Consider the following 18771-nt stretch of genomic DNA (forward strand, 5'->3'; position numbering starts at 1 on the left):
GGCATAGTTAAAGTGGCTAGTGATACATGTGTTACATAAGGATGCAGTCGATGATGTAGAGTACAGTATATACGTATGCATATGAGATGAATAATGTAGGGTAAGTAACATTATATAAGGTAGCATTGTTTAAAGTGGCTAGTGATATATTTACATCATTTCCCATCAATTCCCATTATTAGAGTGGCTGGAGTTGGGTCAGTGTCAATGACAGTGTGTTGTCAGCAGCCACTCAATGTTAGTGGTGGCTGTTTAACAGTCTGATGGCCTTGAGATAGAAGCTGTTTTTCAGTCTCTCGGTCCCGGCTTTGATGCACCTGTACTGACCTCGCCTTCTGGATGATAGCGGGGTGAACAGGCAGTGGCTCGGGTGGTTGATGTCCTTGATGATCTTTATGGCCTTCCTGTAACATCGGGTGGTGTATGTGTCCTGGAGGGCAGGTAGTTTGCCCCCGGTGATGCGTTGTGCAGACCTCACTACCCTCTGGAGAGCCTTACGGTTGAGGGCGGAGCAGTTGCCGTACCAGGCGGTGATACAGCCCGCCAGGATGCTCTCGATTGTGCATCTGTAGAAGTTTGTGAGTGCTTTTGGTGACAAGCCGAATTTCTTCAGCCTCCTGAGGTTGAAGAGGCGCTGCTGCGCCTTCTTCACAACGCTGTCTGTGTGAGTGGACCAATTCAGTTTGTGATTCAGTTCTGTGATGTGTATGCCGAGGAACTTAAAACTTGCTACCCTCTCCACTACTGTTCCATCGATGTGGATAGGGGGGTGTTCCCTCTGCTGTTTCCTGAAGTCCACAATCATCTCCTTAGTTTTGTTGACATTGAGTGTGAGGTTATTTTCCTGACACCACACTCCGAGGGCCCTCACCTCCTCCCTGTAGGCCGTCTCGTCGTTGTTGGTAATCAAGCCTACCACTGTTGTGTCGTCCGCAAACTTGATGATTGAGTTGGAGGCGTGTGTGGCCACGCAGTCGTGGGTGAACAGGGAGTACAGGAGAGGGCTCAGAACGCACCCTTGTGGGGCCCCCGTGTTGAGGATCAGCGGGGAGATGTTGTTGCCTACCCTCACCACCTGGGGGCGGCCCGTCAGGAAGTCCAGTACCCAGTTGCACAGGGCGGGGTCGAGACCCAGGGTCTCGAGCTTGATGACGAGCTTGGAGGGTACTATAACAAATATGTACTCCATGGAAGCAGGTAAATAATTTATTCAACAGCGCTTTTCATAGAATGTAAAGGGGTTCAAGAGCAAAACGAAACAAAACAAGCAATATAACAGCCCAGGTCAATCAAGAGGCCTAGTCTGCATCCACTGAAGAGGGAGAGGGTCAGTTCATGGCTTGAGCGGAGAGAGCTGGTCAGAGGAGTTAAGATGGTGATAGTCTGCCGATGATCTTGTAGTGTGCAAGTCTGGGAACCAGCCTGACTCTTATAGCTACTGGACTTCCTCCTCCACTTGTTTGTATTGGAATGTCTCAGGGTGATGGTCAGACTGATGTTATTGATACATTAAAAGAAAATATCTCCTTCCATTTGTCAGAGATTTCAATTTCGTCTTACAGGTTTCCACGTTTGCTGAGGCTTTGGCCCATTTCCCCAAAACTATACAAATCTCTAGCAAAAGCAAACTGCATTCAAAACGGTTCTCTTTCCAAAATGTTTTTTTTTTGTAGCATCAAAATGAAACACGTCATATGAGTAGATCTGTCTACCAACCAACAACACACTGATGTGCTCAACACTATGAATATCCAGCAGTTGGTTTATGCCTTTTCAGTGTTACACTGTAGCTGTTGGAAAAGATTACTGTAACAATGTATACTACTCAAATATACATAAATAAACAAACGCAATACAGTACCAAAAACATTGTAATCTATTTCCAAAATGCAGTATTTCTGATCACTTGTGTTTTGTATGTAACACTTTCCATACCCAACAGGAGAAAACCAGGAAAAACATCCAGTAAGATAAAGGGTTTTCTGTACAAAAATAAAATAGGCTCATTCTTTCAAAACTCTAAAACACAAAAACACATGTAAATGTAAGAACAAAGACATTATACTACATCATATTTTAGTCTGGCCACAGCACCTCATCTACATCACAAGCGATGTTCTCCCTGGCTAAACAGCAGGGAAAGAATCTTCTGGAGTGACGGATCCAGCCAACAAAAAGCCCCCACATCAACTTCACCTCATGCATCCTCCATTGCCCGGAGAAGAGGCATGCGGGTGAGGGGATGGCGGTCATACACCTTCCATCGCCATGCCGAAAAAAACCTCTCCAATTGAGTTTAGGAATGGGGAATATGGTGGGAGGTATAGGACACTAAATTGTGGGTGGTCGATCAACCAGTTGCTCTGGTCCACCCCTCTGCTCAGCTGGAATGAGGATGCCATGTAGTGTGTCCAGGAATGTAATGAGAAGGGCGGTGTTGTAGGGACCACGGTTGGCATGGTGATGGAGGACGCCTTGCTGGCTAACGGCTGTGCACATGGTGATATTACATTTACATTTAAGTCATTTAGCAGATACTCCCTCCACGCTGTCCAGGGACATTCACAATGGCACGGTGGCCAATAATGTTCCATCCCTGTCTTTTGGCTAGGTTGAAGCCAGCCTCATCAATGTACATATAAACGTGCTGAATTGCAGCAGCATCCAGCTCCAAGACTCTGAAACAGACAACAATATGTGACAGACCTATAGCAGTCAATATGGTGAGGCACAATACACTGGATTACATTACTGTAATGCGTCTATACAGTGCTGATATGATAGTAAATTCACAGTATAGTACTAACTTGCATATATCCATAGCGCTGTTCTTTATCCCTCTTGAGTTTTGCTCAAATGGCCCCCTGTAGACCTGTTTCATCCGGATTCGGTTGTGCTGTAATACACGGTCCAATGTAGACAAGCCCACCTGGTGAATGTTATTGAATACTGTGTTGTCTGCAATTATGTGGTTCTGAATTTCTCCTAGTCGAATGGTATTGTTTGCCACCACCATGTTCACAATTGCGGGTCTCCTGTTCTGGTGTGAACAGCCGGTGTCTTCCACCACGGCCTGGCCATCTCTCATTTCTGCAGAAGATCCCCAAATATGATATGATTGGTTTCAGGAAGCTAAAATAATCTATTTTCTTTCTATATGAAATGACATTACTGTAACATTGGCCAACAATCACTGCGTAACATAGGCCTACTGGCATAGTGTAGATGGTAGGTATCTTACCGGTTCTCATTTCTGAATGTACGGATGATAGATGCAACCGTGTAGCGGCTCAGGTTGGGCTGAACTCTCTGCCCAGCCTCCCTCAAACTCAATCCATGGTTGAGCACATGGTCAAATTGACTGGAAAGTAGTGATATACACTTCACTCCTGATAAGTGCACTTTGAATAAGTGCAAACTCTGTTGCAAGTGTATTACAGTGATTTTCAATAACACTCTTTATAATTGCTCATAACTGCATTCTCTGGTTCATTGCACACACTATCACACCAGTCCCTCCCAAGCCGTTAGTTGCCAGACGTTGCCCGTGTTACAATGTGTTGTCTTTCAGTTCAGTTCATGCAAGAAATGATCATAGATGACCGTATTCGTTATTATAACTGTTTCCCCACTTGTAATTGAATTTATTTCCATTATTACTGGTCTGAACCAAAGACTGATTGGAAACTCTGTCTGTGTACCTTCTAGTAAACATCCATCCACATGGGGATGCTGTGATCTGTTTACGGGCTCACCGCCGACTGATACGAGCAGAAGAAGACAATGCGGAAGTAAAACTGGGAGAGGGTTTGTTTTGTTTGTGGACAAAGCCATACCAAATATTAAAGGGGTTAGTTATCAGTGTATTTGCCATACTAGTTGAATACTCACCTCTCAGTCGCCTGAAAATGTCTACATTACAGATGTTGCATGTGTTCTTAAATGAGCGTTTAACGGCGGCTGCTGTGGAGATTTTCGGGGCAGTTGAGAAAACGGTAGTCGAGTACCAGGAAGAAATGATCGGCTACGGAGACTGCTGCGGAATACACCGGACATAAAACTATGTAGAAAAGGTTCGCATGTAGATCTACAAATATCTAACTACAATAATGTTTTATGAACAGCTACGTTGTTTAGGCTAACAGGGATCACAATTTAATAAATAGTTCAAGGTAACTTTTATCGTGCATGATGAAAAAGTTTGCCACGAAAAGCTTATTGAAATAGCATATAGCTCGGTATGCGTACACCGGGATGTCTAAAAATTGGTTATATACACAGTACCAGTCAAAGGTTTAGACACACCTACTCATTCATGAGGTTTTCATTATTTGTACTATTTTTATTTTATTTGTACTAACCCTAACCCTACATTGTAGAATAATAGTGAAGACATCAAAACTAAGAAATAACACATATGGAATCATTTAGTAACCAAAAAAAAAAAGTATTAAACAAATCTAAATATATTTTAGATTCTTCAAAGTAGCCACTCTTAGCCTTGATGACAGCGTTTCACACTCTTGGCATTCTCTCAACCAGCTTCACGAGGAATGATTTTCCAACAGTCTTGAAGGAGTTCCCACATATGCTGAGCACTTTGTTGGCTGCTTTTCCTTCACTCTGCGGTCCAACTCATCCCAAACCATCTCAATTGGGTTGAGGTTGTGTGATTGTGGAGGCCAGGTCATCTAATGCAGCACTCCATCACTCTCATTCTTGGTCAACTAGCCCTTACACGGCCTGGGGGTGTGTTTTGTGTCATTGTCCTGTTGAAAAACAAATTATAGTCCCACTAAGCGCAAACCAGATGGGATGGTGTATCACTGCAGAAAGTTGTGGTAGCCATATGGGTTAAATGTGCATTGAATTCTAAATAAATCACTGACAGTGTCATCAGCAAAGCACCATCACACCCCCTCCTCCATGCTTCACGTTTGGAACCAGACATGCGGAGATCATCCTACTCTGCGTCTCACAAAGACATGGTGGTTGGAACCAAAAAAAGTTTCCACTGGTCTAAAGTCCATTGCTCATGTTTCTTGGCCCAAGCAAGTCTTCTTATTATTGGCGTCCTTTAGTAGTGGTTTCTTTGCAGCAATTCGACCACGAAGGCCTGATTCACAGTCTCCTCTGAACAGTTGATGTTGGGATGTGTCTGTTACTTGAACTCTGAAGCATTTGGGCTGCAATCTGAGGTGCAATTAGCTCTAATGAACTTATCCTCTGCAGCAGAGGTAACTCTGGGTGTTCCTTTCCTGTGGCGGTCCTCATTAGAGCCAGTTTCATCATAGCGCTTGAGGGTTTTTGCGACTGCACTTGAAGAAACTTTCAAAGTTCTTCAAATATTCCAGATGGACTGACCTTCATGTCTTAAATTAATGATGGACTGTCATTTCTCTTTGCTTATTTGACCTGTTCTTGCCATAATTTGGACTTGGTCTTTTACCAAATAGGGCTATCTTCTGTATACCACCCTTACCTTGTCACAACAACTGATTGGCTGAACTGCATTAAGGAAAGAAATTCCACAAATGTAACAGGCACATCTGTTAATTGAAATGCATTCCAAGTGACTACCTCATGAAGCTGGTTGAGAGAATGTCAAGAGTGTGCAAAGTTGTCAAGGCAAAGGGTGGCTACTTGAATAATCTCAAATATAAAATATATTTTGATTTGTTTAACAATTTTTTTGGTTACTACATGATTCCATATGTGTTATCTTATAGTTTTGATGTCTTCACTATGTAGAAAATAGTCAAAATGAGTAGTAGGTGTGTCCAAACGTTTGACTGGTACTGTATATCTTATTGAGATTAAGTGTTTTTAATTATATGGTATAGATAACCTCTTCACCTCTTCCCCATTCCTAAACTCCCTCAAGAGTCCCTTCCGTTATCTGTTGCTGTCTCTGAAGACGAGGTTCCACCTGAGCAGCAGCACTGTGAGCAGGAGTGGAGAACCAGTCTGCAGCAGGATGACCTAGAACCCAAACAGATTAAAGAGGAACAGGAGGAACTCTGGACCTGTCAGGAGGAAGAGCAGCTTCAAGGGCAGGAGGCTGACGTCATAGTTTTCAAATTCCCTCCTCTTTGTGTGAAAAGTAAATGTGATCAGGAAAACCCACTTCAGTCCTTTACTCTTCCCCAAACCCAGACAGTGGAGAACAGAGAGAGTGCCTCTAAACCAGTGGATCTCCCACATTTTGTCACTTTTACCCACCTAAAGGGTCTCGACATTCCCTGTGACCCCCCAGATAATCAAAACAATTCCTACAGCCACAGCTCAGCTGTAAGCAGTGACCCAGTAGGACTTAGGCTGTTGTCACCATTCCATCCCAGTCCACCATTGAATCCCAACCTAATGGGGGAACACTGTTACAAACCCAGCACCATGTCTAGAAAAGCTCTCCGCTGCTGTGACTGTGGTGAAACGTTTGCTCTGAAAGCTGACCTGCAGGAGCATGTGACTCTCGCCAAGAAGATACCCAGCGAATGCCACCTCTGCCAAAAACTCTACAACTCCACCTGTAAATTGAAGGCCCATGTCAGACTCTGTCACGTGGAGAAACCCTCCACCTGCCCCTTTTGTGGAAAGACCTTCAAACTCAAAGGACATCTGTCCAGGCACATGAGGATTCACACAGGCGAGAAACCATTTGTCTGTGGTGACTGTGGGAAAAGCTTCATTCAGAAGGGGGACCTAAGGAGGCACATACTGACTCACACAGGAGAGAAACCATTCAGCTGTGGTGACTGTGGGAAAAGCTTCAATCGGAAAGGGAACCTGAACTTGCACTTTCTGACTCACACAGGAACGAATGTCCACAAAGAAAGAAACAAATAAAGAAAACCGAATGAAAACAAAGGAAATGAAATAGGACAAAGACATCTTGTTAGAAGATGGGCAACACTTTGGAAAAGCAAAGCAACTCTCTGGATCATTCATTTTCTGGGTTTCAGGTAAATAGATGGCATGAATTTACTATTGTAAAACGTTCTATGAACAATAAAGTTTGATTTGATCGAACAGTACAGAGTAGTTCAACTCACAGGTCTGCTGTTAAGTCTCTTGGTGTTTTCATGTCATTATTAAGCGGAATTCCTGCTAGTTTGTTTTTGGAATGTCTCCAGAATAGTCTGACAGATGCTATTGATACATTAAAATGAATACTTCTAGAAAATGTGTCCTTGCATATGTCCAATATTATTTGATACATTTTGTATTATTTCTCTTCATTTATGATATTGATTTAATTGTGTGTGTGTGAGAGAATATATATATTTCTTATATACTGTTAATGTTCATACATATGGTAGGCAATTACAAACAGATCTATGCTCAGGGGAGAGTAAGCTGATCCTAGACCTGTATGTCTTAAGGTCATGTCTGGACCTTTATGGCCCCGGAGTGTGGACATACCCTACTTGTCTATTCCCGTTGAATCACTACATCACCAAACACAACACACGTCTGCAGCACGTTTTATGATGATACCATCTCTCTTTTCATTTTTGTGCAAATCTTTCTAAAAACAGAAAATGGACACAATTCAATGGATATGATATGTCAATTGGTATTGGAATGTTATGCAGATCCCATTTACCATCTTCCGTCCTTACCTCGTTGACAAATATACCATAGGCCTCTACATTATGGACAAGGTATTTGTATGAAAACCATTAACAAAACAGTTTTTTTTTCACTCACATTCACCACTAAAACAGGTATGAATACTGTCGGGTGCATGTTTGTTAATCATCTGTAATAATGACTATTTTTCACCCTCCCTACACCTCTGATGAACATAACAGGAAACCTGTTTGAGCACCATGCACTGCAAAATCATTGTGGCTATGGATACGGAGAACATCAACATCAACAGGCCAGAGGATTTCCCCATTGGACTTGGGGTTCTGCTGGGAGTTCACCTCATATTGCGATTTCTTTTTATTCTGCTTTGCCACTGAAATCATAATAAACACAGAACAAAAAATATTGTGTTATTGTTGTTATTGTTAAGTGTGTTATTAATAAGAATAAGAATAACGGGAAGGGGGCGGGTAGTTCAAAAATGTACCCCAAACGGTTCTTCAAAAGGTTATTTGAGGATGCATTAAAAGGGGTTCTTTGAAGACCTTATAGGGGTTCCCCTTCAGGATACTACAGAAACATTTTCCTTTTAGAATGTAGCGGACCGATACAGCCATATGTAGCGGACCGATACAGCCATATGTAGCGGACCCATACAGCCATATGTAGCGGACCCATACAGCCATATGTAGCGGACCCATACAGCCATATGTAGCGGACCCATACAGCCATATGTAGCGGACCCATACAGCCATATGTAGCGGACCCATACAGCCATATGTAGCGGACCCATACAGCCATATGTAGCGGACACATACAGCCATATGTAGCGGGGTCCAAACAAATGAGCCAGCACCTTCCCAATACCTAATTCTATTATATTGGTAGATGTATATGTGTTGATGGAGACATTACTTTAAGCATTCAAGGTGTAGCCTTATAGTTTGTGGGTGTATAAGAATCTATCCTAAACCACAATGTGAAGTAATGGCAATTGTTAAGAGTAAAAATGCCAATTAATACCAACCAATGCCAACCAAACACCTAAATGTGGTATAGCTGATTTTACATTATGACACGATAATGCAATTATGAAAAACCTCAAAATGTCACAATTCTGTAACATGGCTGGTCATAATGGTAAGTGTCTAGATGCCATGGGATTCGTTGCTATGACATCGGTCTAAGTAACACAACTAGTCATGATTGCGACTCAAGTAGTGTGTCTTAATAGTACGAGTAAACTTGTACTGTCTCATAATCCAGCCTCAAGATTAGAGAGAAAGAGTGAAGGAAGCTAGATTTGGTCCAGACTGCAAATGAATCACACATGCGGGAAGCTGCGGCTGGCTGATCCCACCCTGGTTTACATTTAAAAAAAAAAATGAATTAGGGCCAGACTAGTTACCATAATTCTGTCACATTGCATTGACAGTTTTTTTTCTATTGTCTATTTTTGGTCCATTTAGATTGTTAATGTAGATTGTATACAAAAAAAACAAACAAAAAATGTTATGGTTAAAAATGTTCATGTTTTACTGTGACTTGTTGTAGGCTCCTAAGTGGGCCATATGGTTAAAAACCAAACCAAAAGAAGAAAATTAAAATAAAAAATTAAAATAAAAACTAAGTAACTCCGCCAGAGTGTCTCTTTTGGGTCACTTTTGCCGGTCCCAAACCCGGATTAAGGAGGAGGGTTGGAATTGTGACATAAAAAAAATCGACTACAGAAAGTTCATTTGTAGTTCTAAACATATTTAGGATTTTTTTTTACTCACTTTTTGTCTCTCCCACGACGCCATTCCTCTCTCCTACAGCATCCATCACAATTACATGCACATGGCCAATTATCCAAATTAGGTGATGATGTCATTTAGCGACTTTTAGGACAGCCAATAGCTACTTTCCTTACTGAGGTGTTCGCAACACTGTGCTCCACCCCTCTATGTCTGGAGCGCAAAGACTAATAGTACGGTATGCGATTCGCGACGTTCACAAAGAGCTTTTGTTCACCAACGACACATCACTAAAACTATGTTAACTGAAAACACAACTTTCAGTCAATGGACTCGCCCTCGCTGATACAAATATAAGACAAACTGGATTTTCTGGTTTGTTCATTTACCAGCATTCTTTCCTCATTTACGAAGCTAGTGTGCTAGCTGAATGCCCAACTCTCGGTTGACTAAACTACAACTAAAAATATCTAAACTACAGCTGTTGCATGTGTTCTTAAATGAGCGTTTAACGGCGGCTGCTGTTGAGGTTTTCGGGGCAGTTGAGAAAACAGTAATATAGTATCAAGAGAAGAGGATCACACCGGATATAAAACTAAGTAGAATAGGTTTGTACCTAAATATAGAGATGGAAAGACGTCTAAACTTTATTTGTGCCATTATGGTGTCTGAACAGCGCGAGCAGCATCATTGAGGCTATCTACATTTTAATGTAGTCAATTGGGTTTTTCAAAAAAATCTGAAGCTAATATTGATGATTAACCGCCCGCCACCTGCAGTGTTGGAGTCCTGAACCAAATTATTTTATTCATTTGTGGCCACTAGATTGCTTTGATATAGCTTAAAGCCATTAACAAACCATAGCACCCAATTTGAAGAAGACAATGCTCTGATCATTGGCAGATCACTCCCAACCCATAGAAATCCCCACTACTTTAAAAGTGGAAGCCAGGGATACTGAATGAATTGAGATGACGCTTTACAGCGTTTTCCCATTTAAAAAAAGGTAAACGCTCTGGTCTGTGTAAGTGGGCTATCCCCCTCTAGCATTAGCATGCTTTCTCACATGAGCTGTCCTAGACTGCTTCAGGTCGCTTTGAGAAATTGCACAGACCTCAAACATTGATGTTTCTTCTACTCTACGAACTGATGAGTTTGGGCTCATAATGCGCAGAACACATTTGGTTTGTCATAAAATTAGGCCAAAATGTACTACCATGACTGTGTGGGGGGAAATCTGTAATATACGAACAAATCCTTTGGCTCTCCCGTAGGCACCAATGCAGTAATGGCTGGCTTTGGTCTACTTAGTTCCCCCCCACCACCTTCAAGACTGTTGGAAAAGGATTCCAAGTGAAGCTGGTCTACTTAGTTCCCCCCCACCACCTTCAAGACTGTTGGAAAAGGATTCCAAGTGAAGCTGGTTGAGAGAATACCAAGTGTGCAAAGCTGTCATCAAGGCAAAAGGTGGCTACTTTGAAGAATCTAAAATACATTTTGATTTGTTTAACACTTTTGGTTACTACATGATTCCAAATGTGTTATTTCATAGTTTTAATGTCTACACTATTATTCCACAATGTAGAAAATAGTACAAATTAGTAGGTGTGTCCAAACCTTTGACTGGTACTGGATATATAGTTATATACAGTTCTACTCAATTAATAAACTGTTTAGGCTAACAGTGATCATAGTCTAAACCATTTTTTTTTTACTGTGAATGAATAAAAACCTTGCCTGTCACAAAAAAAACAGGTGAGATTGATGATGGAAAAATGTTGAAAGCAAATAGCTTTTTATGTTTAAGTTTATTGATAAGTAATTTAAAATAGTTTTTAGATTCCAGTTCAACATTTTTCTTATTACAATTTCAGCTTACTTCTTCAATTCACTGACTTCAGTTTTTATTGACACTGATGTTTAAAGACTGCTCCTTCCCTCCAGACTCCCTGCAGCTCTCTCTCACTGTCTTTGAAAAGGAGGTTCCTGATGAGCAGCAGCACTGTGAGCAGAAGTGGAGCCCCTGTCTGGGGAAGGAGGACCCAGAGCCCACAGAGTTTAAAGAGGAAGAGGAGGAAGTCAAGGCCAGTCAGGAGGAAGAGCAGCTTCAAGGACTCTTTGATATCAAAGACTCCATATTCACTACTCCCTGTGTGAAAAGTGAATGTGATCAGGAGGTACTATGACCTGTCTGAAGAGTCTAGACACTTCCTGTGACCCTCCAGATAAACAAAACAATGCCTCCAGCCACAGCTCAGCTGTAAGCAGCGACCCGGTAGGACTTGACAGCAGCCCACCATTGGGGAACACCGCTCCAAAACCAGCACCATGTCTAGAAAAACGTATGGCTGCCCCGACTGTGGTGAAACGTTTGCTCTGAAAGCTGACCTGCTGGGGCATGTGACTCTCGCCAAGAAGAGATCCAGCGTCTGCAAAAAAAAAGCAACAACTCCACCTGTAAATTGAAGGCCCATGTCCAAATCCGTCACATGGAGAAACTCTGCACCTTCCCCTTTTGTGGAAGACCTTCAAATATTCAAATATTTTCAGGCACATGATGATTCACACAGGAGAGAAACCATTTAGCTGTGGTGACTGTGGGAAAAGCTTCATTCAGAAGGGGGACCTAATGAGACATATACTGACTCACACAGGAGAGAAACCATTTAGCTGTGGTGACTGTGGGAAAAGCTTTAATCGGAGGGGGCAGCAGAAGGTGCACATACAGACTCACACAGGAGAGAAACAACATGGCTGCTTAGTCTGTGGTAAAAGATTCACTCATAAGGCTTATCTAGTGAAACATGTGGATAAGGTCCACAAAGGAAGGAAGAAAGAAAACAGATGGGAATTTTAAAAAGCAGGATGAGGACCACGGCCTTAGCAAACCACCTCTGGACCATTCATGCTGTTCTCTTTAGATAAATGGATGTGTGATGAATTTACTTTTAACAGAATATTCTTTGTAAATAAAGTCTCATTTTTATTTGAAGGGTGAGGTGATGATCAAACAGTAGTATGCAGTATTATGTGAATCTCACTGGTCTGCTGTTGAAAGTCTGTTGATGTTTTCACATGATTATAAACAGGAATATCTGGTTGTTTGTTTTGGAATGTCTCTCAGGGTGATGAGGGAATGGTCTGGCTGATGTTATTGATATGTAAAAAATGTTTACACTTTCCAGAAAATATCTCCTTCCATCTGCCTTTTTGTCATACATTTTGACCTAATGCTGATCATTCAGGATATTGTTTGAGTCTTTATGGAAGTAATGATTTGAAGTCGATTCCTGATAAGTGCACTTTGTGTGAGTGAAAACTCTGTTCTAAGTGCACAACAGTGTTTGTCCAGTCCCATTCCAGTGACACCCCTTGTAATTGCTCCCGATAAGCGCATTCTCTTTTTAAATGCATGTTTTCACATCAGTCCCAAGCCGTTGCAGTTGTCAAGAGTCGCCTGTGTTAAAAATGCATTGTCTTTCAATTCAGTTCAAGCAAAAAAAAGAGAATCCTATTACTAATTCAAACTGTTTTTCCCCAAATGAAGTTATCTATTTCTGGAGCTTGAAGTAAAACTCCATCCACATGGAGATGCTGTGTATCACTGAAGCGTTACTAGCATGTTAGCAGATACCCATAGATACCCACTCGCAGTCATTGCGGTAACACTAGTTAGCATTGGTTCGCGAAACTATCTCTAATTACCTCTAACAGAGACATAATAATGGTATCCACTAGTTCATCTGACTCTGGGGAAGTAGATGAAGGCCACAATCCCGAAGTACACCTTTGAAGGTCGTTTCTGATTGAGCCCACTTAAGCAGCGTTGACCATGTATGGAGTCTCTGCTAACGCAGGAACATTGCCTTTACAGTTCGATGTGGGTTTAATTTTTCCTTTATTTATTTTTTGTACCACCTACCCCTTTCAGATATAAGAAAAAGCAGGCAAAAAGAAGCAGTCATGGTAAATTAGTGGGATTTTGGTCTGTATATAAAAGGGACACACACAATGGGCCTACCGAATACATTGTATTAACAGTATTTAAAAATGTAATATACAAGATTACATCAATATCATAAATGAGCAACATTAAGACAAAACATATAACAAATATTAGTGGACAAATGCAAGGACACATTTTATTTATGTATTTTTTTAAATGTATCAATAACATAAGTCAGACTATTCTGGAGACATTCCTAAACAAACTAGCAGGAATTCCAGTTTATAATGATGTGAAAACATCAGACCTGTGAGTTGAACTACTCTGTACTGTTAGATCAAATCAAACTTTGTGTATCACTGAAGCATTACTAGCATGCTGGCAGATACCCATAGAACGTTTTACAAAAGTAAATTCATGACGTCTATTTATCTGAAACCCAGAGAATGAATGATCCAGAGTTGCCTTGCTTTTCCAAAGCGTTGTCCATCTTCTAACAAGATGTCTTTGTCCTAATTTGTTTCCTCTTTTTGTTTTCATTCTGTTTTCTCTATTTGTTTCTTTCTTTGTGGACGTTCTCTCCTGTATGCGTCAGTATGTGCAAGTTCAGGTTCCCTTTCCGATTGAAGCTTTTCCCACAGTCACCACAGCTGAATGGTTTCTCTCCTGTGTGAGTCAGTACGTGCCTCCTTAGGTTCCCCTTCCCGATTGAAGTTTTTCCCACAGTCACCACAGCTGAATGGTTTCTCTCCGGTGTGAGTCAGTACAGTGCCTCCTTAGGTTCCCCTTCCCGATTGAAGTTTTTCCCACGGTCAACACAGCCAAACAGCTTCTCTCCCTGTGTGAATCCTCATATGTCTGGACAGATGTCCTTTGTGTTTGAAGGTCTTTCCACAAAAGGGGCAGTTGCAGGGTTTCTCCACGTGACAAGAGTCTGACAATGGGCCTTCAATTTACAGGTGAAGATGTAGCGTTTTTCGCAGAGGTCGGCATTCACTGGGTCTCTTCTTGGCGAGAGTCACATGCCATTTCAGCATACCACCCTGCATCCCACTACTGGCTTGCTTCTGAAGGTAAGCGGGGTTGGTCCTGGTCAGTCCCTGGATGGGAGATTAGATACTGCTGGAAGTGGTGTTGGAGGGCCAGTAGGAGGCACATTTTCCTCTGGTCTAAAAAAAGATCCCAATGTCCCTGGGTAGTGATTGGGGACAATTCAAAATAAGCAGTATTTCAATCTTCTTAATTACATAATTATCCCATAGTTTCCATGTGTTTGATGCCATTCCATTTGCTCTGTTCCAGCCGTTATTATGAGCCGTCCTCCACTGAGCAGCCTCCACTGAGTGACACCTACCATCCCTGGATTGAGGTACGTTTTCAAGCTATATACCTGGTTCGTCACTGCGGTGCTAACATTATGGGCGAACTGCGTTCCAACTTGAGAGAGAAGATACTGAACGTCAAGTCGAGTTTTGGCTAGATACTTTTGGCTACTGCCCTACAAAGGCAAAGTGCAATAACTACGCAAACAGTGAAACTGAGAAAAATGGCTTTAACGTTTTTTGTTGTTACTGTCAAGCCAAATATGTTGCAGGTAGATAAGTGATAATGCACTGACGTACAATGCCTCCGGAAAGTATTTACATAAGTATTCAGACCTTTTGCTATGAGACTCGAAATTGAGCTCAGGTGCATCCTGTTTCCATGGATCATCCTTGAGATGTTTCTACAACTTGATTGGAGTCCACCTGTGGTAAATTCAATTGATTGGACAATATTTGGAAAGGCACACACCTGTCTATATAAGGTCCCACAGTTGACAGTGCATGTCAGAGCGAAAATCAAGCCATGAGGTAGAAGGAATTGTCCGTAGAGCGCCGAGACAGGATTGTGTCGAGGCACAGATCTGGGGAAGGGCAACCATTTCTGCAGCACCACCAATCAGGCTTTTATGGTAAAGTGGCCAGACGGAAGCCACTCCTCAATAAAAGGCACATGACAGCCCGCTTGGAGTTTGCCAAAAGGCACCTAAAGACTCTCAGACCATGAGAAACAAGATTAAGACTGAACTCCTTGGCCTCGAATACCAAGCGTCACGTCTGGAGGAAACCTGGCACCATCCCTACGGTGAAGCATGGTGGTGGCAGCATCATGCTGTGGGGATGTTTTTCAGCGGCAGGGACTGGGAGACTTGTCAGGATTGAGGCAAAGATGAACAGAGCAAAGTGCATAGAGATCATTGTTGAAAACCTGCTCCAGATCACTCACGACCTCAGACTGGGGTGAAGGTTCGCCTTCCAACAGGACAACGACCATAAGCACAGAGCCAAGACAATGCATTAGTGGCTTCGGGACAAGTGTCTGAATGGCCTTGAATGGCCCAACCAGAGCCCGGACTTGAACCCGATCAAACATCTCTGGAGAGACCTGAAAATAGCTGTGCAGCAACGCTCTCCATCCAACCTGACAGAGCTTATGAGGATCTGCAGAGAAGAATGGGAGAAACTCCTCTAATACAGCTGTGTCAAGCTTGTAGCATAATTCCCAAGAAGACTCGAGGTTGTAATCGCTGCCAAAGGTGCATCAACAAAGCACTGAGTAAAGGGTCAGAATACTTAAGTAAATGTAATATTTCATTAGATAAATATATATATATATATATATATATATATATATATATATATATATATATATATTTTTTGTTTTGCAAAAATGTCTAAAAACCTGGTTTTGCTTTGTCATTATGGGGTATTGCGTGTATATTGATGAGGGAAAACGTTTATATTTTTTTACATTTTAGAATAGGCTGTAACGTAACAAAATGTTGAGAGAGTCAAGGGGTCTGAATCCTTTCCAAAGGCATTGTATTATCTTATGCATCAGCAATAGCTTCATAATATCAACTATGACAACTGATCTGACCTACAGTGAGCGCCGAAAGTATTAGGACAGTGACACATTCTTTGTTGTTTTGGATCTGTACTCCAGCACGTTGGATTTGAAATGATACAATGCCTATGGGGTTAATGTGCAGACTGTCAGCTTTAATTTGAGGGTATTTCCATCCATAGCAGGTGAACCGTTTTGTTTGAAATTACAACAATTCTTTTCATAGTTCCACCATTTTAGGGGACCAAAATTATTGGGACAAATTCACCCACGTGTGTATTAAAGTAATCAAAAGTTTAGTATCCGGTCCCCTATTCCCAGCACGCTATTATTACATCAAGCTTCAGACTCTACAAACTCGTTGGATGCATTTGCTGTTTAATTTGGTTGTGTTTCTGATTATTTTGTGCCCAATAGAAATGAATAGTAAATCATGTATTGGGTCATTTAGAGTCACTTTTATTGTAAATAACATGGTATGATATTTGTACTTCTGTGACATGATTCATGGATTCATTCAGGATGATCCTTAATCATGGTAGCATCCACATCAATGTAGAAGTGTTTAGAACAGCAAGTTCTCAGTCTCACTTCAGAATTAGATGTTCATCTTCTCAAATGTCACATTTTGAAGTTGTTCCAAATGTCATAGTAGGTTAAGCGTAGACATGAATTCTGAATTTTTACGGTTAGGGTTAAGGTTAGGCATTAGCTCTGAATTGTTTAAGGTAAGGGTTAAGGTTTGGGATAGACTTAAAATGAAAATCTCAAAAACAACTTTGCTGGATTTGAACATGCAACCATTGGCCCCAGAAGCAGAAAATGTTACCTAAGAATTTGCCACTGGTGCCAAAAATTTCATTTTGGAATCCAGCTAAATTGTTTTTGAGATTTTTGTTAATGCAACCATTGGCACCAGAGGCAGTTGCTTACACTCATCTGCCATCCCAATTCACAACACCCTAGCATAACCGAAACCGACTTGAAGGTAACAGCGTTCACTGTTGCCCGTAGTGGTCGGTTTCCACGTCACCTCCCGACGTCCTCAGACATGGGTTGATGTCGAATACTGACTTGTATCACAGGTGACTTGGCTGGTTTAGAAATATTATATTCTCTTGTAAGCATCCATCCACATGGGGGTGGTGTGATCTGTTTACGTGCTCACCACTGACTGATAGAAACAGAAGAAGACAATACGGACGTAAAACTGGGAGAGGGTTTGTTTTGTCACCATTTTTCTTCGTGGACGAAGCTATACCACAGACAAAAGGGGTTAATGTCCAGTATTTTTGGCCATACTTGCTTAATACCCACCTTTCAGTCGACTGAAAATGTCTACATTACAGATGTTGCAAGTGTTCTTAAATGAGCGTTTAACAGCGGCTGCTGTGGAGATTTTCGGGGCATTTGAGAAAACGGTAGTCGAGTACCAGGAGGAGAATGACAATCTACGGAGACTGCTGCAGATAACACCGGACATAAACTTATTTAGAAAAGGTTCGCATGTAGATCTACAAATATCTAGCTGCAATAATTATTGATGAATAGATAGTTGTTTAGGCTAACCGTGATCACCATTCAATATATAACAATTTACCGTGCATAATGAAAACGTTTCACTAAAATCCTAATGAAATAGAATATAGGTATGCGCACTCAGGCATGTTTAAACGCTCTGTGTATATCTATGTATACACAGTACCAGTCAAAAGTTTGAACACACCTACTCATTCAAGGGTTTTCTTTATTTTACTATATTCTACATTGTAGAATAATTAGTGAAGACATCAAAATGATGAAATAACACATGGAATCATGTAGTAACCAAAAAAGTGTTAAACAAATCAACATTTATTTTATATTTTTAAGATTCTTCAAAGTTGCCACCCTTTGATTTGATGACAGCTTTGCACACCTAGGCATTCTCTCAACCAGCTTCACCTGGAATGCTTTTCCAACAGTCACGAAGGAGTTCCCACATGCTGAGCACTTGTTGGCTGCTTTTCCTTCACTCTGCAGTCCAACTCATCCCAAACCATCTCAATTGGGTTGAGGTCGGGTGATTGTGGAGGGCAGGTAATCTGATGCAGCACTCCATCACTCTCCTTCTCGGTCAAATTGCCCTTACACAGCCTGGAGGGGTGTTTGGTTATTGTCCTGCTGAAAAACAAATGATAGTCCCACTAAGCGCAAACCAGATGGCATGGCATATCGCCGTAGAATGCTGTGGTAGCCATGCTGGTTAAGTGTGCCCTGAATTCTAAATAAATCCCACACATGCAGAGATCATCCGTTCACCTACTATGCGTCTCACAAAGACACAGCGGTTGGAACCCAAAGTCTCAAATTTGGACTCATAAGACCAAAGGACAGATTTCCACCGGTTTAATGTCCATTGCTCATGTTTCTTGGCTAAAGCAAGTCTCATCTTCTTACTGATATCCTTTAGTAGTGGTTTCTTTGAAGCAATTTGACCATGAAGGCCTGATTCACGCAGTCTCCTCTGAACAGTTGATGTTAAGATATGTCTGTTACTTGAACTCGGAAGCATTTATTTGGGCTGTAATTTCTGAGGCTGGTAACTCTAATGAACTGATCCTCTGC

General features: G+C 41.6%; 1 long non-coding RNA gene across 2 annotated transcripts; it reads right to left on the reverse strand.

Moving 5' to 3' along the window:
- Positions 1-1190: 1190 nt before the first annotated feature.
- Positions 1191-4319, reverse strand: LOC124015679. 2 transcript variants are annotated; one of them, XR_006835207.1, is made up of 4 exons: positions 3892-4313; positions 3242-3361; positions 2808-3090; positions 1191-2678 (listed from the first exon to the last, which is right to left on the reverse strand). It is a non-coding gene; the product is annotated as an uncharacterized LOC124015679 (long non-coding RNA). The 2 variants fall into 2 exon arrangements; XR_006835206.1 differs by having other exon boundaries at positions 2808-3361; positions 3892-4319.
- Positions 4320-18771: the final 14452 nt, after the last annotated feature.

The sequence above is a fragment of the Oncorhynchus gorbuscha genome, linkage group LG26 (genome assembly GCF_021184085.1).
Source record: "Oncorhynchus gorbuscha isolate QuinsamMale2020 ecotype Even-year linkage group LG26, OgorEven_v1.0, whole genome shotgun sequence".
NCBI classification, from domain to species: Eukaryota; Metazoa; Chordata; class Actinopteri; order Salmoniformes; family Salmonidae; genus Oncorhynchus; species Oncorhynchus gorbuscha.